The sequence below is a fragment of the Mustela nivalis genome (assembly GCF_964662115.1).
Source record: "Mustela nivalis genome assembly, chromosome: 1".
In the NCBI taxonomy this organism is placed as follows: Eukaryota; Metazoa; Chordata; class Mammalia; order Carnivora; family Mustelidae; genus Mustela; species Mustela nivalis.
This window is the reverse complement of record NC_139020.1, coordinates 2,220,286-2,239,992: the sequence shown is the minus strand read 5'-3', so window position 1 is coordinate 2,239,992 and position 19,707 is coordinate 2,220,286. Positions and strand designations below refer to the sequence as shown.

Sequence of the window (19,707 nt, the reverse complement as noted above, 5' to 3'; positions counted from 1 at the left end):
CCTGGGGCTTTATCACTGCACCAAGGGCCTCCCCATGGGCGACATGTTTGCCCGAGGTCTGTCTTCGCAAGGCACTGGCTTTCCCAACTCCTGTGACCTTGACTCTGACCTCCAGGCTGCTCCGGCCAGGCTGCCCCCACCCGGGGCGGGCCTCCACCTAACATTCTGCACTGACACTAGACGTCTCCTGTGACTCTGGACCTCCAGGCTGCACGCTGTTTCTCAACAGTCATGACAGCCACTTTGGGGAGGGGGTCATAGTGCACACTGGGGTTCTCAGCCTCTCTGCCATGGAAATTCCCTTTTACGGTGCTTGCCTCTGGAGAAGCCCATTTTTTAAAAAAGATTTCATTTATTTATTTGACAGGCAGAGATCACAAGCAGGCAGAGAGGCAGGCAGAGAGAGAGGGGGAAGCAGGCTCCCCAATGAGCAGAGAACCCAATGCAGGGCTCGATCCCAGGACCCTGAGATCATGACCTGAGTCGAAGGCAGAGGCTTAATCCACTGAGCCACCCAGGCACCCTGAGAAGCCCATTTTTAAAATAATTTGTCTCCTGCAGAGCTCCTGGGTGGCTCTGCCAGTTAAGCGTCTGACTTCCTGATCTCAGTTCAGGTCTGGATCTTGGGTTGTGAGTTCAAGCCCTGTGTTGGGGTCCATGCCCAGTGTGGAGCTCACTTAAATCAACAACAATGACAATAATTTGTCTCTGTAAAACTTGCATGTGTATCCCTTGTTTTCCTGTTATGCATTAATTTAAGACAATCTATCCGTTTGAGGCTAGGGCTAGTGTGCTGGAGATAATTTCTAGGAAAGTCACTATCTTTACTTTTGGTAAGTGCTTACATTTTTGATAAATATAAACTTTAGACTTTTGGAAATGCCTGAGTTAGCCCCCCAGCCACGGCTCTCCTAGCACTCTCCTGGGGATCAGAGAAGTCTGGGGCGGGAGCCTCCTTGCTTTATAGGAAAGGGAATGAAGACCCAAATGGGTCATGTCCTTGACCAAGGTCACAGGCTGAGCTCCCGCCTGGGCCCTCCGTGCCCTGGGGAGTGACAACAACACGCCTGCCCCAGGAAGCCCTCCTCAGCCGGGAGCCATCTGGAGCCCACACTGCCCCTCCGTGCCCTTGAGCACTGAGCACACCTTGGGCAGGGCTTGACCTACGGAGAATCTCCAAACTGGAAAGACTGGTTCCAGGCAGCGTCTGCCCTTTGATCTCAGGACCGCCTCCTGGGGGCAGTTTACTTACCTGTGAAATGGGGCCAAGCGTGTTGGTTCGGAGATGGAGAGCGAATACGGAATGGGGAGCTCTCTCCCAGCACCTACCTCGCACTGCGGAGGGCGCTCAGACAGCACTGCCCTCTCCTTAGTCACGCAGGAAGGCCCTCTGGCCATGTGTGTGCCCGCTAACGCTCTGGGTAAGTCCTTTCCTCAGTTTAACTTAGGCGGCTGGGGCCCCGCGTCCTTCTCCCAACACAGAAACCGTCGTTCTGGGGGCCACGTGGAAGCCCACACTGCGGCGGAGTCAAGGTCGGGGCCAGGCTGCGGCTCTGCTGCAGACAGCTGAGACCCGAGACTCAGTCTCTCCAATGGGAAGCAGATGCTGGCGCCGTCCTGCCCCTGGCCGTTTGGAGAAGCAGGTGAAATGACACGCACGGGTCATCAACTCGGGACATCTTAGCGGGGACCACGTATCCCAGCCACCGGAGCACGGGCTCTGCCCAGGGCCCAGTACGGAGCTAAGGGCTGGCTGGCTAACTTCCAAGTTCTGTTTAAATGTTTGCTGTGCTCCTGGGCTCCGCTGAGCTTTTCCAGACGCAAATTCCTGCCGGCTTAGATGGGAATGATCACAGATTCCATCTGAATATAGATTAGATTACATTGATGATGCTTCACTCCGCGAGACAAATACGGTATTTTGAGCTGATCTAAAGGTTCAACGTAACTATTAAGTGGCCGTCAAGTGTCTAAAGGAAGAGGTACATTTCATTCCTTTTTCAGAAGTATTTATAAAATGTGTGGATCCGATAGATTTAAATGTTACTACCTAGAAACCATAAAGTTGCCTACCCCCACCCCGTCCATCACAGCCACGAACACCTCACGTTTATCCTTCCAGAGGTTTTCTGGACGCACAGACGCACGGGCGGCTTCTCAGTACAGGAGGGGAACCTTGTGTCCGCCCGGCCCTGCCGCTTTACTCGCTGTCTGTTCTAATTGAACAGATCTTGGAGATTGTGTACTATCAGCCTGTGCAGACCCACCACGTTAATTTCTTAATGTTCTAAATTGAAAATATTATTAAACGAATATGCTGGAACTAGGTGTCTATGCGTTGTCTTCAGAGTTTTGTTAATTATGGGCCGTAGGTCAGAACACGCTTGAGTGCGGGTCCGCAGGCGCCCGTGGGAATTTACCTGTAGGACCGACTGCCAGGAGAGGCGGCGCGCGCTGCCGGGTTTCACCAGGGGCGTTTCCACCACCACTGCAAACCCCAACCTCTTTCTCGGGGATAAGGGAGTTGTGAGTGGAACAGGTGCATGGATGTGTATTTTAGTTTATTTTAGCCCAAGTGTTTTCTGAAATAATGGGAGGACGTTTAAAATAAGAGGCAGCTGACTGTGAGAGCGTCTGCAGTTTTAAATCGTTTCCAGTGAAACCAGTCCGAGTTCAGGAGGTCTGGCTTGACCGGAGGACCTGAGCAGACAGCGGTCCGGCCATCACTGGGTGGGGAAAGGCCCCTGGTGATGTCCCCTGGCCTGGCTGCGCTCCCTGGGGTGGTTTCCAGGCTCCAGCCACCAGCTGGTGCTCCCGGGGAACTCAGGCAACCCCGTTCAGCTCAGGCGCTCCTCAGGCAAGTGGGGAGAGCGGTCAGTGACCCGGGAGCGGGCACACCAGCGAGGCGGTTCCAGGCGACCGCCCCCCCCCAAGTTCCGGGAAGCTTCCTTCACGGTCAAATCGATACAACGTTGCCAGCCCGGTGCCAACTATAAATAAGTCAAAGGGCGCCGCACGTGGGTCTGAAATCTATCCTCCGGCAGAGCCCCGGCTCTCAGGGCCCGGGACGTCCCCGGTGCCGGTGACGCGCGCGACCCACCCCCCTGCGGCGGCGGCAACCCCCCCCCCCAGCTGTGACCCGGACTAGGGGAGGAGCTCACGCCCGGAAACGAGCCAGTGCCCGCGGGGGTGGGGGGACGCGGGGGAGATGGGGGGGCTCGAGGGTCGCCGGACCCACGGTGCTGTCTCCCCGGCCCCCACCGACCGCGTCCCCCACCCCCTCCCCGCGTCAGGCCCGCCCCCTGACCTGTCTGGCTGGTCCCGCAACCCACGTGCCCCAGCGGCTCCGGTCCCCGCCCCGGATTCACGCGCGTCCGTTCCGCGACCTCTGCCAGGGCCCCTTCTCCACCGGCGCCCCCACGTGTCCCCACCTCCCCCGGCCAGGACCCCCGTTGTCCCGGGCACCCCCCACGTGCCCCCATCCCCCGTGTCCCCCGAGTCCCCCCCGCGTGTCCCCCCGGGCCCCCCGCGCCCCCCCGCGCGCCCCCCCGCGTGTCCCCGCGTGTCCCCCCCGCGTGTCCCCCCCTCCCCGCGCGCCGGCGGAACTGTGGGATCGCCGCGCACAGGAAGTGGCGGGGCGGCGCGGCCGAGGGCGGAGGGCGGCGGGCCGGGCGGGGCGGGATGGGGGCCGGGGGCGGCGGGCGCCGCACTCGCTGAGGCCCGACGCAGGGCCGGGCGCGCCCAGGGCCGGAGCGCAGCGGCCGGAGTGGCCGCGGAGGCGACGCCGAGGCCGCGCGCGCGACGAGCAGGTGGCGGCGGCTGCAGGTGAGCGGCGCGGCCCCCGCCGAGGTCGGGCCCCCCTCCTGCCGCCCGAGGTCGCTTCCCCCCTCCCCCGCCCCCCGCCGCCCGAGGTCGCTCCTCCGCCCGAGGTCGGCCCCCACCCGAGGCCGGCCCGGGCCCCGCTGGCCCCGCGCGGCAGTGGGCCGGCTGCGCTCCGCCCGGCGCGGGGCCTGCGGGAGGACCCGGGTGGGGGGCGCTGGGGGTGGTCCGCGGGCCCGGGTCCTCCCGCACCCCCCAGCCTCCCCGGTGCCCGGTCCGGGCCGAGGCCCAGGACACCTCCCCGTCCGCGCCGCTCAGGCCGCTGCAGCCTCCAGGGGAGGGGGCCTGGGGTGCGGGGAGGAGGGGGCGCCGCCGGGGGAGGGGGCGCCCCTGGAGGGGCCGGGGCCGGGGCCGAGCGAGGGCACGACCCTCCCGCCGCGGACTCTGCTGTGGGGGCCCCTCTGCTCCCCTCACTATCCCCCACCCCGCGGACGCGACGGGCCCCCTGCCTGGCCTGGGGGCGCCGGGGACCCCGCGCTTCGCCCCTGACCGCTCAGGCCGCGGCCCAGGCTTAGTTTCACTTTTTGCCGGTCGGAGGGAGGGGGGGGCTGCCGGTGGGGCGCGTGGGGGGCGGCGGGCGCCGAGTTTTCGGATTTGACTTTGGCGTTTGGACCAAGGCCGACTGTGAATTTCCACCGCTCTTGGAGGGATGGGGTCAGTCGGTGATCGCAGCGCTCTCCGCGGCCGAGCCCCCCTCGCCCCCGCGGCCCAGCGCAGGACCCCGGAAAGGAGGGTTATTATTAGCACTCGGAGCTGCCTTGAAAAATTGGGCAGGTTTTTTTTTTTTTTTTTTTTTTTTAACTTTGAGAAGTTCAGTGCAGTAGGGAAAATGCTATTATAAATGGCTTCCTGGGCATTTTTTTTTTTTTTTAAGCACAATATTAACAGTCTTGTCTAAGGGAACACTTGAGCAGGTAGGTTCCTTTTTGTAGGAAATATGATCTTAACAGAAGGAGAAATGAGGACTGCTGGCCTTCGGAGAGTCTGGGATGCGAAGCAGCCGCCCCCGAAGAAGTGACAGTCATCCCAGGGAGCCCAAGTCCACCGCTGCTGGGCTGGGGCTCCTGGTGCCCGTGTGGGGGCCACACCCAAAGGTCCCTGTCCCGCATGCTCCCGGTTGCCCCCCTGCAGGCCCAGACTCCTTTAGGGGTTACTGGTCCACGTTTCCCTGTTGCAAAGCTTCATAGGGGTTCTCAGTGAGGTTCTGAACATTCTCTAATTTGATCACTTCCTGTCGCCCCTCCCCCCACTCGAGCATCTTGACAACGCCCCCCCCCCCCCTCAAGGTTTTACAATCAGATTGTTACGGCTCACTTCTGTATCCACTTCTGTCACCCGGAGGGATCTCCATGAGTACATTGTTTGAAAGGGAGGCTACTGGGGTTGACAGTCAGGATAGGAAGGACCTCTTCTTGGCCCTGGAAGGTAGCCGCCTTGGTGCCCTGTGCATGCATAGTGGCCATGTTCGGCCAGAGTTTGCTGTTCATGCCGCCCGCGGCGGGGGGGGCAGCTGGGAAATCTCTACCAAGAGGTTTGTGACTTTGCAATAAACTGAGGCATGTGCCAGAGCAGGGGAGAGACAGGGCTGTACGACGGTCAGGGAAGGCACAGGAAGGATCCTTCAGCCGGCGCCCTCGGGCCTGGGCTGGCCCGCATGGTGGGCTCAGCGCCTTCACGAGCGGCCCCCCCACCCCCCGCCCAAACACAGGTCTGTGGGGCCAGCGCCCAGGAAACAGACAAAGCAGGTGTTGTGTTTTGAAAGGTAGAAAGTGCATCCACCAAGGTGATCTGGTGTGTCCGTTTTTACTCCTGCTTCCCATGTTAACTGAGTTCACCCTGATGCGTAGCCATGGCCTGTGTTCTCTCTGATCACGCTGCAAGCTTGGGAAAGAGCGCCCTGGGAGAACAGAGGTCTGGCTGCCTGCTGTAGCTTAGGTCACAGAGCGGCGGGCCAGATTCCGGCTGAGAACCGGAGGCTCCCATCTTCTGAGACCCCACCATGTGCTCAAAGTCCGGACGTTTTCATCTGGGGTCAGATCAGAGGGAGGAGGGAGATACTGCAATCCTCGTAAACAGGGAAAATAAAACACAGAAGTTGTGTTGAGAAGAGCCAGATTTATTGTTTTTGTTTTGTTTTTCTTTCTTTCTTTTCTTTTCTTTTTTTTTTTTTTTTTTTGTGGTGCTGGGGAGGGGTCTGGTTAACTTGTCTGGTTAACTTGAATTGCACACCTTCTGTTGACTTCCAGCCTGACTTTACTCGGGAGACGGGCGAGGGCATGCTTAAGGGGTAGCCCAGGAGCCCCTCACCCGGTAGCGGCGGCCCCCTGTCCCCATCAAAGTCTGGCAAAAGCTGTAGCGTCCACCGCCAGGCCTCTCCTCTCTCACCAGCCTTGTCAGAACTGAGAGTTTAGTGGTAGAAGTTGTGGCTGATTAATATTTATAGAGCAAAGAACCTGAGTGGCTACATCTGTCTGTTTCCTTTTAAGTGACTTGTAGAAGGTAAGAACTTCAGTTGCTCAGTCTTACTGAGAAATTGCTGTTACAGTAAGGTTGGGCTGAACTTTGTAAAGCAATTTCTCAGAAATTTCATCAGTTTTACTTTGGTTAACCCAAGAATGTCTGAGGCTCTAAGTGAGTTGTTTTGAGTTGTAAAGCAAAAATGTCTGTGACTTAATCTGTCCTTCCTAAAAACTGCTTCAGAATGATCTTAACGTTAATCGCCGGTTACTGCCAACCTGTGAGGGGTTCGTCCTTGGCCAGCCTTCCTTTTAGTTATCAGGATTTGCTCTGTTTGGATTATCTTTGTGGAGCAAAGTCTGAGGTGGTCATCTTGGGAGGGCATCTGTGTGACCGTTGGGGAGGTGGCGGGAGGGGTTGGGGGAGGCCGGCCCCCGATCCTCTGCAGGATGGACGCTGTGGTCTGATCGCTGTCCCTTCCCGAGCGTAGCTGGAGGGGTCGCAGGTAGAGTATGTCCTGGTTGCTGGTGTGGGCAGATGGATGTGTGACAGGCGGCATTCTTCCGTAGGACTCAGCACCGAGGCTGGGCGCATGGTGGGAGCAGCGTGCCAGTGGCCAAGAGGCCTGTCCCCAGGCGACTCGGGGAGGCCATGCATTATTAATGTGGACCTTCTCAATTCCTTTCTGAAAGTGGGTGGGGGGTGAGATCAGTAATAGCGAACCATGGTAACGAATCCTGCTGCGACCAGTCGTAAAAAGCCGCATGCTGCAAGGAAGTATCTTCAGCCGGACGTGGTGCTCGGCGGCGACTTGGGTGCCCGGGCGGCGGGCGCCTGCTGGGTCTGCTCAGCTCTGGAGCCTTTTCCTTCCTCACGTTGTTGGCTGCCCTGAAGACTTTATAACGGACGCGGTCTTTAAAAGTGTCCCCTGCCTGCTCACTGAGGCTTTGCAGATGGTCCTGTGACAGCAGCTACAATGATGGCCACTCTGTGAGGGGTTTCACGAGCAGATCAGGTTGTTTGCTTCTTGGGAAAAGCCCTGTGAGGACCGCGGCCTCACCCCGTTACACAGATGGAGACACTGAGCGGGGGAAGGGCTTGCTGAGGCCGCTCAACTGGCTTCTGGAACCCAGAGCACTTTGATGCTCAGAAAACTCAGTGTGTGAAAAATGTACATTTCTGAAACTAAGTGGTTGGCGTCATGTAAGTAGTCATTTAAAACCGTTCTTACTTCTGGGAGGCTGCCCTCAGTGGACCGGGGACCAGAAATCCCCATCTGAGAGGGTGGGAACAGATACATGCTAGATATGCTGTTGCACAGGGAAGGTCAGGTCATGCAAATCCGTGCGAGCTCCGCTGCCTTGTGCGCTTGGTGGGCGCGAGATGAAGGCTGTGCTGGGTCGCGTGGGGAGCGCACCGGTGTTGGTCCGGCGTCCCATGGACTGGTTTCGACTGGAGACCACTGTCCAAGTCTGACGAGAGCTGTCGAATGAACGTGCCTTTTCCTAGAAGAGACGTCACCCCCATGTTCGTGAGGTCCGTCAGCTGGTCTACCTGGCGAAGCCGTTTTTGCCAAAATGAGCCAGAAGGCCGTTCTTACGTGGGGAGTGCGTTGGTTTGGGGGATGTAGAAAGCAGGTGCCAAAAAGAGAGGTGCAGGAGGTCGGCTGGGAGCGAGGCTATGGGGACTGAGGGGCGCTGGGGGGCGCTGGGGGGCCCTGGGGCCAGGGGGGCGCTGGGGGCCTGGGGCCAGCATGCTGCTCTGGTGCGGGGAGAGGGGCCCGGATGGCGGAGGCCTGGCAAGGGAGGACCTCTCCTCCTGCCGCTCTGAGAAAGTCTCGCCGGGGTCCTCCAGCCGGGACTGACCCCACCCGGGAGCCCGGGGTCCCTCAGGCCCAGCCCCCCATGGAGGGCCCATTGCTGCCGCCCGGCAGGTGCTCCCTCCAGGGGGTCCGAGAGTTCGGGTCCCATGACTGCCTCTCAGGCAGCGTTCGGTGACTTCCACAGAAGTGGACGGACGCGGTGAGCAATCCTCCAGTGTTGACAATGCCTGGCGGGGTCGTGTTTGTTTTTGTTTTAGAAAAAGCCGCGTGGCTACCGCGGGTCTCCTCTGCCGGCCCGGCGGTGAGCTGGGACCCGGCAACACAGCGTCCGGGGCTAGGAAAGAACCAGGGCCTTCCGGATGGTTGTGGAGGTCCGAGCACACGCACATTGGCACACGTTAGTCACTATTTTCAGGTGTGAGTCAAGGGGCTGTTATAACCCAGGTGGAAGGAAACGTGTTCGAAAACGCAGTGACAGCCGCAGGTCACCCTGGCCTGGGCGAGTGTGGCGTTTTCCTGGGGCTCTGACAGCTGTGTGCCCCTCACTGCTTTTCCTTATAGTGCGGGACTTCTTGGGTACAAACATTTCTTTTTCGATAAATAAAATTCATAAAGTTGTGAATACAGAGTCTGTCAGGCCAGGCAGCAAGGAGAGCCGGGGAAGGCGGGTGTGAGACAGCGGGGCCGGGCCAGGAGTGACGGCCAAGGCCTCTTCTCTTGGGCGTGCTCGCTGGACCCCCAGCGCTGACCCCCAGCACTGAGCACTCGCCCCTGGCCATTGACCCCCCCAGGCAGCATGACCCCCAGCCGACACGGCCAGGGAGATGCCGGACTAGCGGAAGCAGATTTTTGCTCTGCTAGGACGAGGCAGGAATCTGGGGTTTCATATGCAGTTATTGATTTCTAACAAAGTGCACGCCCGATAGAAAATGTTGCCGCCCGAATTCAGCTCACAGGCCGCAATTCTTACGACATCTGGTCTAAGACACTGGTTTAATTTTTGACATAAAGTAACTGAGCTCATGAATCGAGGACAAAATGCACGAGAAGCAAAAGCGCCGGGTGGCGGAAATGCAAGGCTTCACGTGCCGGGGAAAACCCCAGATCGTCCATCTCAGGCGCGGCCGCTGGAAACAGGGTGGGGGTTCTCTGACGGCCCACGGATGGGAGGGGACGGCACCCAGAGTCCGTGTCCGGGAAACACGGAGCTCCGAGCGTCTACACCGCGTGTGGGGGGCCCTCCTCAAGTCTGTGCGGAGACGGTCGGCGAAAGATGTTTACAGAATGTGCCCCGAGGCCAGATGGCACTCTTGACCCCGACCCGTGTCCGCCGACCCCCCTCCGGCTACAGTGCAGCCACCAGGAGGCGAGGCTCTGGCACTGGAGCCCTCCCCGCGGCCCTGGCTGTTGCCCCCATGCATGCCCCACGCTGCGCAACCACCAGCCGCGGGACGGGGACCCTCCTGCTCTCGAGCCCTTGATGCTGTCCTGAGCTCTGGCAGACGGACGGATGCACCATGTCCTGTCTGGTCGTGACCTTGTTTGCATTCCCTGCTAGATGCCGCTGAGCTCCTCCCTGCGCAGACCCCCCCGCGTTCCCCTCTGAGGTCCTTCCCTGCAGACCTTACCTGTGCCTTACCTGGGGTCCTGCACCTCCTGTTTTCTCCTGGGCTCAGGTGCCTCCGGCTTCTCCCTTAGGGATGACTAGAAAGGCGGGCTCTCCTGGGGCTCCGCCCACCGTTCCATTTGCGGGGCAGGAGGCTTTCTCCTTCCCCACCCTGCTGCACTCCTGCGAGCTCCCGCACTCTCTTGTGGAAGCCTGAGGTGTGCCCTCCACCCGGAGACCCTGCCTCCCCCGGAGCTGACTCTGTGGGTGAGAAGCGGGGAGCCCAGTGCTCTTCTGTCCCCCCGGGAGCCCCGCTTGTCCACACCGTCCTCAGCGCGGCCCTCCTTCCCGGCCCACCTGGCGGCACTGCGGCCGCCTGTCCGGGCGCCTTCTGTCGGGTTCTCCGTCCTCTGGTCGCTGCGTCTGCTCGACCTCCCCGCGGGGCCCCGGGAGCAGCTGGCCATCCCTGCCGCTCGTGGCTCTGGGTTAGGGCTTAAAGCCGGCCTCTGAGGCCTGTGGGAAGCTGCCCGGATTTCGATGGAGAGGAGCCGGGACGACTTTCCCGCGTCAGGGGCTGGTCTTCCTGCTGGGGCTCTGGCCTGCGGCTCTGTCACTGCAGGCCACCCCTGGCCTCCTGGCCGGCTCCCCCATGGCCCTCAGCCTGCCTTAACGACTAATGTTGCTGTTCTAAGTGATGTTTTTAAGCTTTATTTTTTACTGAAAATTTATTTTTTAACTCTTTCTCAGCGTTGAGGAGAAATGTATTTGGTTTTGGGTATCACTGTGGTCGCTGGGCTCCTTACCAGTCTCCAGTTCCTGTCATTTATTTGTAGACGTTTAGGATTTTCTTTCTTTTTAATTAATTAATTAATTAATTTGACAGAGATCACCAGTAGGCAGAGAGGCAGGCAGAGAGAGGGGGAAGCAGGCTCCCTGCTGAGCAGAGAGTCCAACGAGGGGCCCGATCCCAGGACCCTGGGATCATGACCTGAACCGAAGGCAGAGGCTTAACCCACTGAGCCACCCAGGCGCCCCAGTTGTCTTTTTTCTAAGAATATTTTGCTGAAAATGTTTTACGAAGCCCTTTTTTCCGCATGTATTGATCGCGCACGGTTTTTCCATTTGTCTGTTAACTCGGTGACGTACGTGGGTCCTTCCCTGCCTCCCTGGCGATATCCCAGCGTGGCCGGGCTCTGTTATTCCTTGCTAAGTTACTGCGTTGGGTCAGTTTGTGCTAATTTGTGGGGGATTGTCTGCTCCTGTGTCCGAAGTGGCTTTGGCTCATAATCGTCCTTGATCACACCCTGTCCCCGCGAGCTCCGGCGTCTGGACGATGCCCGTCTCCTGATGTGAGTCGGGTGGTGTGGCCTCTCTCCGTGCTGCGTGGTGGAGCTTCCGTGAGACCGAGATCGTGTGTGTTTTATGTCGCTTCTGGTCCCGGCAGGGCGTCTGTGTGGACCCGTGGTGACGTCCTGGTTCTGTGTCTTCACGAGCCCCGGATCCGTCAGTTTCCAATCCCGTCTGAACGTGGTTTGTTTCATTCATGTTCTCCGCTTCTTGGTGCAAAGGTCCTGGTATTTTCTCGGTTTTCAGATCTCTATGGGACGTGAAGTTCCCTTTCATTTTTAAAGCTACTTTCGCTTTTCTGTTTTCTTGCCTGCTCGTAGCCCAGGTTTCTCTCTGGTCCTGTCCTGCGGTTGGTGAGGAGCCCAGGTCTGGCGGCTCTGCTCCCCGGGGCTGTGCCTTCCTGTCTGACGCGCTCCCTGGGGATCATCCACTGTCTCTTTCCAGGTTACTGAGTTGTCTCATTACTTTTCACAATTCTTTATTCCTTCTCCGAGCATAGCTTCTTGATTTCTGTCCTCAGACTTCAGGCTCCCCCCGTCCCCGCTCTGCTGTGCCGCGTGCCGTGTGTTTGGGCTGCGGTCCTGTCCCCGCACAGTCTGAGCACTTTCCAGGGTCCCGGTTCTCCTGTGACCTGGGAATGACACCCACGAGTGAAGCAGAAGGGCTTTCGCTTGTGCGCGCGGCGATGTCAGGTCACCTTTGTGTTACTGACCTTGGCTCTGGCTGCTGTGGGCAGAGGCCGCGGTGTGGGTGGTGCTGAGTGCCCGGCCGTTTCTGACACTTGGATGGTGTCGCGTCGCCGTGCCCTGGCTGACGCAGTGGCCGCCCCGGGGAGCTGGCCGTCCCGCCCGCCGGCTCCCGTGCCCGTGTCCGGTTGTCCCCAGCCGCTCCGTGCTCCCCCACTCCGGCCCCTGCCATCCACCCCGCGGGGGCTTTCTTCTCACTCATCCTGCTTCCTGGACATAAAGGGTTGTGTCCTTCCAGAATTTGGGAGAAGTCCCAGCTGTTGGTTCGTCGAGTGCTGCTCGGCGACCTCCCAGCCTCCAGCCCCTTCGTCCTTGCTCGAGCTGCTTCTCTCTGTCATTTTGTGCTGCCTCCTGGGCGGTTTCTTCAGGCCCCAGCTCTGCCTTTGTCCCCGCCTCGTCTGCGGCGGCACCAGCTCCTGGAACTTGTCATTCTCTTCGGGGCATCCGGGTGATTTGGTCGGTCAGGCACCCGACTCCTGGTTTCGGCTCAGGTCGTGATCTCGGGGTCGTGAGATGGAGCCCCCCGTCTGGCTCTGTGCTGGGTGCGGAGTCTGTGGGGATCGTCTTTCTCCCTCCGCCCTCCCCTGGCTCCCCCCACTAATGTGACGTGTGCACACGCTCTCTCTCGCTCCAATAAGTAAATCTTTAAAAAAGAACATTCTCTGGTTCCTTCCAAATCTGCCGCTTTCTCGCTCAGTATCTGTTGCTTGCGTGGACTTCAGTGTTCTCTGTTACTGCCGAACACTCCGCACACGGCCACGAACAGCACCAACCAACAGTAGCGATGACACCGAAGTCTGCGTTTCCGGAGGGTTGAGTCCCACCGCTTCTCTGCCGTCTCGCGTGCACATTTGGATAGTTCTGGGGGCTGCGTCTGTGGGTTCCTGCAAATCTCCCTGGAGAGGCTCGGCTGCTGCCCGGAGCCCCGGAGTGGGACTGATCTGGGCGCACTGTGTGAGGTCAATTTTTCTTTCTTTTCAAAGACTTATTTATTTATTCGAGAGAGAGGGAGAGGGAGTGCGCCTCTGGGGGAGCAGCAGGCAGAGAATCAGAACCAGAGCTGGGGGGTCAGGCAGGCTCCCTGGGGAGCCTGACAGTGGGTTCGAGCTCAGGACCCGGAGACCCTGACCTGAGCCCAAACCAGGAGCCATACGCTCAACCGACGGAGGCCCCCAGGCACTCCGGGCTTATTTTCTGGACTCAAACAGGGACTTCTAAAGGTGTCACTGACCAAGGGGAAGGTTTGCCAACAGTGGGACGGGAGAGAACGTGGCAGACGTCGGTGCGCCTGACGACAGAGACCACCCGGGAAGACCCTGTGCTCTCCGCAGTCTAAGCCGAGACGACCCCTGCCCCCCAGCTCACCCTTGTCAAGCGCTGTGACGCGTTTCAGACGCAGCTGCAAAATGTGACAGAATTTGTCCTCGCTGACCCGGCTTTGTGCCGTCCACGCGGCTGAGGTGATCTCTGTTGTCCGAGAGCCAGCAGAGTCCCCGGTGGACGGCTATGGTCCGGGGGGCGGGGGGCTGTCGGCCGGCTGAGGGCTGCCGTCTGCACGTGGGACGTGGTGCCCATGGGGACAGCTGGCGTTTTAAGACAGACGACGCCGACGTCCACGGGTGGGACGGATCGCTCGTGTGGGTTTGGGGACTGGATTCAAGACGAGAGGAAAGCCCGTTCGGCACCTAGAACGGGGTTATTTCCAGGCTCGTCTGAGGCTGTCTTGGCGCTGTGTGGAGACCCCCCCGCCGGGCTCTGGTTCTCAGCCCCGCACTTTCCACACGCGTGGGGGGCTTAGCGGGCCCGTCCCTGCCCGTCCCGCACACACAGCCCTCCCTCCGTCCCCCAGGCCCTGCCGGGATCCACTTTCCTCTGTGTACCTCGCCCGCCCCCAGCCACTCACTGGGGAACCCCTGCTGCCAACCCCCTCCAGGCAGGCCGCTGGGGTCGCTGCCGCGGATTCACTCCCGTAGCCCGAGGCCGTCCCTTCTGTGCTCTGCTCCTGTCCTCGCAGTGGCTCCCAACCCTGCGTCTGAGTCAGGACGCGCACACACGTGCTTCTAACACACAGTCACTCCCTGCACACGGTCTCTGTGGCCCCGTCTTTAGCTCACCCTGGGCCGCTGACCTGGGCCATTTGCTGGCCTTGACCCCATGGGCTGTGCCGCGGGCACGCGCTGCCGAGCGCTTTGGGAAGACGTGTGCCTGCGTCGCACCACATGTGTGTCGGAGAAGCAGCGTCACCCGGGGCGTCGTGCCGTAGTCGTGGCTGGGCTGCCCCTGGACCGGAGCATGTGGAAGGTGCCTCGTCAGGAAGGGAGAGCGAAAGTAGAACCTAGAAGCCAGGCCTGAGCTCCACACGGGCGCGTTCCAGCCAGGCGGGGTCACCAGCACCCCAGCGTGTCTGTCCCCCGGCGCCGGCTTCTCCCTGCTTTGCCCCCCATGGAGTAGGGGATGAGGGTGGCTTTTGTCCGTGGCTGGGGACTGTGGTGGCTTTACCACGGAGTGTCTCGCCCGGGCCTGGCAGGTCTCTGGAGCACGGCAGAGCTGTTCCACCAGCCCGCACCAAAACGGGGTATCTGCATGTCACCCCAGAGCAGGGCGATGTGACTGTGCCAACTTTGGATTTTCCCTGCTGCTGAATCATTTTATGGCTCAGCACATCCCAGAGCAGCGTCTCTTCCCCCGGAAAGCCAGTGGCTGGACTGTAGTAGCCTGGCCTGCGTGCGGACGAGCTCCCTTGGGGCAGCTGCATGGCTGCTGGGAGGGGGCAGGTAGGGCACCTGTGCCTCTGCGCGCGCGCGCGCAGTTCTGCTGCTGCCTCTCGGGTGTGAGCGGGCGCTCTGTGTGGGGCTGTGTGGACCCCAAGCCTCTGAACACGGCCTCTCTCGCCGTGTGCATGGTTCCCTTTTGTCACAAGTTTGCTTGTTGTGGGTGTGTGGGGGTCACACCTATGCTGTGGCCTTTTGAAGATGAACCTCGAAATATGCAGTCATGCAGCGGGCAGGACAGTTCACGGAGCCCTGGGGCTTTGATTCCCGCCCGTACCTGCACCCGGGAACGGGGGCAGCGGGCCGTGGGAGCAAGAGGCACCAGGCCTCCCTCATGTGCAGACACGGGGAGCGGGTGGCGGCCACCCGCCCATGTTGGGTGTGACCTGTGGGACACTGGAAAGGCTGTTTCCGGGGCTGGTGCGGTGGTCTGTCACGTAGGTCAGCCTGTGAGTGCGGTGGTCTGTCACGTAGGTCAGCCTGTGAGTGCGGTGGTCTGTCACGTAGGTCAGCCTGTGAGTGCGGTGGTCTGTCACGTAGGTCAGCCTGTGAGTGCGGTGGTCTGTCATGTAGGTCAGCTGGTCCCTGGAGCTGTGTGTCCGAGTGGCTCAAGTGACAGCAGTGTTTGGTCACAGTTCTGGAGGCTGAAGTCCAAACCAAGACGTTTGTGGGGTCTTCCTCTGGGGGCCGGGAGGGAGGTTGTGTCCCGGCGTCTGTCCTTGCGTGGCTGGCGACCGTCTTCCCCATTTCTGTCCACGTGGTGCCTTTCCCACAAGTGTGTCTCTGTGTCCTGAGATCACGGCCCACCCTGGTGACCTCATCTTCACAAGCGACTCTGCTCTGACCCTGTCTCCGGAGGTGGATCCTTCTGAGGCCCTGGGGGGCAGGCCCTCCGCGTGTGAATCCAGGGAGGACGCGATTCCACCCGTAAGCGCGAGCTATCTTTATTTGCCAGGAGCTCTTGTAAAGCCCTGATTACTGTCGGGATTTGGGTGGATTAGGAGGGAACCGTTCGGCTGTGTACAGCGAGGCGCGTTCTGGGCGAGACCTGACGTGCGGGGCGCACGCTGCTGGGGCGGGCGGTGCGTGGCCCCAGCCTCTGAGCTCATGCGGGAGCGCAATCCTGGACAGTGCGTGTCCCTCCTCCCTCAGCGCCGGTGTCCGTGCTGGTGGGCGCCGAGGACCCTCTGGGGTCAGACAGGCTACGGCCGAGCCTGGTGTCTACGTGGGATCCGGCCTTGGTTCACCTCCTTGCGTCCCACCTCCCACGGAAGTCACCGAATGCCGCATCCCAGTGGCACCTCGCAGGGTCCAGGCCGTGGCCAGCGGCGGGACGCCCAGCCTAAACAGGAACAGTTTTAGGAAAAGAAGGAACTTGAAAAGGGACCGTTGACGATTACTCGTCCTTTATTCTTTGTTGTTTATTAGGCCTTTGTTTCCAGTAAGAGATCGGTTTTCTCTTCCCCAAGTTTTATAGAAGAACAAAGGAGACCTGAAGTGTTTAACGATTTTATTTAATTCCGTAACTTGTGATTATATTGTATTTCCAAGAATGAGTTGGCTTTTTTTTTAAATTAGGAAAAGATTAGGAAAAGAAAACACATAAAACATTGAACCCCCTGAGCCTACACACCAGTCGAGGAAAGAACCTATCACAGACAGTTGAAGCGAGAGAACTAGTGAAACTAAAAGCTTCTAAAAACCATGTACGTGGGAAGGGAAGTGGGCGGAAGACAGTCCTAAGAGTGCGTCATATCTGACCTCGTGCTGCCTGAGACAGTGCCTGAGGCCACGTCCCCTGGGGGCCACATCCCACGGGGGCCACATCCCACGGGGGCCACGTCCCACGGGGGGGTCACATCCCACGGGGTCACGCTGGAGACGGCCCATTCTGATTTCGATGTGTTCTCACTGTGAAAGGTGCATCCACTCGAAGACTGAGTACAAAAAAAAAGGGATGTGAAATGTCTCCGTCATGTTCTTTTATGTTGATCAGAGGTTGAAATAACACTATTTGGGACTAATTGGGTTAAATAAACTATGACTACATGATTTTTGTCTGTTTCTTGTGACTTTTTTAATGTGGCCGCGGAAGAATGTGACACTGAAGGGCCTTGCCTCTGTGGCGCACGTTCTGTTCCCGCTAGACGGCGCTGGTCCTGGTTCCCGGGAGCTTCACGGGGCGGGGGTGGGGAGCCCCTCGTCTCCGAGACCCGCAGTCCCAGAGCGAGGGGGGCGAGCCTCGTGTGTGTCGGCCCGCCGGACCCCGTGCGTCCTCGTGCAAGCCTGTTCGTGGGAACTGCTCGCAGCGGGTCTGGCCGATACCAATGGCCCGGCGGGTTCGCTCCTCTTAGTGAAGTGTCCTGTAGTGGCTCCCGCACCGTGTGGATGGGGACCGTGGAGTGAGTCCACACCCAGAATTTTAAAGGCTGTGTCTGTCTTCCACTGTGGAAATGCTGGGGCGCGTCTACACTACGAGGGGGCCGTGCTTGCCTGTGGCAGGTGTGCCTGAGAGAGGCCGGGCCGGGAGCCCCACGCCTCCCCGGGGTTGCGCTGGGTCGACAAGGCAGTCGGCGACTTCCCGGGTGCATCTCGTGGGCGGCTACGCTCCTGGAATGTTCTGTGTGGGCACCTCCTTCGCGGAGGGCCAGCCGGTTTCTCCGGCCACAGGTGTGCGGTGGTCCAAGCTGCCTCCGCCCGTGCTCGGGCTGGGCTGCGGGAAGCTGCCCCCAGCTCCTCCTGTCACCTCCGGCCTTGGGGCTTTGGGGATGGCAGGCCGGCCGCCAAGCTGCCTCCTAGGCCTGGGCCCTGGACACAGGCTCTCCCTTGTCGCACAGACCGTGTGTCTCTGTGCCACGGGAGCAGACACCGAGTGGCCGTGGGGCCAGCCAGGGGCTGACGCTGGCCCCGGGAGCCACACCCGCACGAAGGCCCCAGAGGCATAAAGATCCAGCCGCCCCGCTGTGGTGGGGTCTGCGGGGAGAAGCCCTGACTTGCACTGGGCTGGGCAACCCTGACACAAAGGAGGGTGTATCTTCCTCCCTCCTGGCTGGTGGCTCTGCCTCCTGCAGGTGCTGGGACCCTGGAGTCCTGGGCGTCCCTGGGCAGAAGGCCCCAGGACAGCACGGCCAGCAGGCCGCAAGGTGATGGCCGGAGGTCCCTGGGACCCCGCCGGCCTGGTTCTGGAGTCTCTGCAAGCCACCTGCAGGAGCCAGCTGGGTCCTGGGGACTTCCCCCCAGCAGCCTTTAGCTCTGTTTCCTAGAAGAGGCACCTCTGACCCATTGGTCACCACTGTCCCCAGGCATCTGTGACCCTGATCAGAGCCTTCATGAACCTCCCCAAATAGTCTCCAGGGCTGGGGACCAGGCCCCAGGTGCAGCCGGTGACCCCCTCCGTCCCTCGTCCCCCTCCCCCACCCTGTCCTTTCCCCTCTCTCTGTCACGGGAACGTTTGAGGGCAGGCGATATGGGGAGTGGCCTTCGTTAGCAATTACGCTTCCAGCTGGAGAACACACCGTGGGGCGGGGCCCCGGCCCCTCCGGCCGCCGCTGCGTTCTCACTGCCCCTCTGGGAGAAGCACCTGCGCTTCCCGGTCTAAGCGAGCCTGTGTGGCCACGTGACCTGTGTGGTCACTGCCCCCGGCTGAGGTCCCACCTGGACCGTGGACACCCCGTTGTGCTGACCGTGTCACCGTCTCTTTTGTTCCCGCATCTGCCGTCCCCTCCCCTGTCCCCCTCACCACCCAGGACACCAGAGTCTGGCACGGGGGTGCCAACGTCCCCGGTGTGTAGCCTCCGGGCAGGAGCAGAGGCCCCCAACTGCCGGGCACCTGCAGAGTCACGAACATCCTGCCCCGTGTCTCTCCCACGCTCGCGGGCTGCTGTCTGGTGCCACTGGTTTGGATGGAGACGTGTCTCCACTTCCGCAGCCGCCGCCCGGCCGCCGCGCGCAGAGGTGACCGTCCTGCCTGTGGCTGTTTGGGTTTCTGCGTCTCCTTAAGCTTCTCGCCAATTACTCTTCCCAGGACTTTGTCCTTCCGGCTTCGTTGAAAGTCTGTTCCCCTATAGCTGCTCCTCAAGCCCCCCGGGTCTCAGAAACCCCGCAGCACTGGGCTCTTGCCCCAGCATTATTCGTGCGTCTCTGTCTCGGTCTTGTCCCTCTTGTCAAAACTCTGTCAATTTCAGCGATCCTCTCAAAGAGCCAACTTTCCGGCTTTCCGTACAGTTTTTAGTTCATTCAGTTCTGCTTTTTAAATTATTTCCTTTTTCCTGTGCTTTTTGTTTCTCTAACTTCGTGAGTCGTATTCTGTCTCATTTGTTTTCAACCTCTTAGAATTTCCTGCCGCACTTAGGTGTCACCCTTCCCTGATGATCGAGGATCTGGACCGTTTAAGCCTTTTTAAGTTGTGACAGGAAACCCTTTGTTACTGTTCCACTCCGTGGGTTTTTAGATACGTAATTTTTTTCACCATTGATAACTGTTTTGCATTTCTAAATATATGGAGATTTTCCAAACATCTTTTTGTTGCCTTTTTAAAATTATTATTATTTTGGGGCTCCTGGGGGCTCAGTGGGTTAAGCCTCTGCCTTCGGCTCAGGTCATGTCTCAGGGTCCTGGGATCGAGCCCCGCATCGGGCTCTCTGCTCTGCAGGGAGCCTGCTTCCTGCTCTCTCTCTGCCTGCCTCTCTGCCTACTTGTGATCTCTGTCTGTCAAATAAGTAAAATCTTTAAAAAATAAATGAAATTATTATTATTTTTAGCTTCAGGGAACTGTGGTCAAAGATTATGGTCTGACTGGTGCTTGTCTTTGGAAATCTGTTGAGACTTGCTTTATGGCCCAGCATCTGGTTCAGTTTTGGAAATGTCCTCTGTGTCCTTGAAAAGATGACATTCTGCCGTTGGTGGGGGCATGTTCTGTATACTGTATAGATGCATAAAGTTTATGCATCCCGGCATTCAAACCTATGTCAGGTTGGCAAACCAAAGCCCAGCGGCCAAATCTGGCTTGACACCTGCTCCTTTCCTCCTCCTCCTTCTTCTTCTTTAGGATTTTATTTATTGAAGAGAGAGAGAGAGCAG

The 19,707-nt window shown here is 59.4% G+C and overlaps 1 protein-coding gene across 2 annotated transcripts in view; it reads left to right on the top strand.

The window, feature by feature from the left end:
- Positions 1–3,678: 3,678 nt before the first annotated feature.
- The window catches only part of AGPAT3 (1-acylglycerol-3-phosphate O-acyltransferase 3), a gene marked incomplete at its 3' end in the record, with an annotated part of 82,903 nt that continues 66,874 nt past the window's right edge, over positions 3,679–19,707 (top strand). Inside the window, exon 1 of one of the 2 annotated variants that reach the window (XR_014308937.1) lies at positions 3,679–3,825. The remainder of the gene's footprint in view (positions 3,826–19,707) is intronic. The other variant, XM_082720938.1, reaches the window with a different exon arrangement.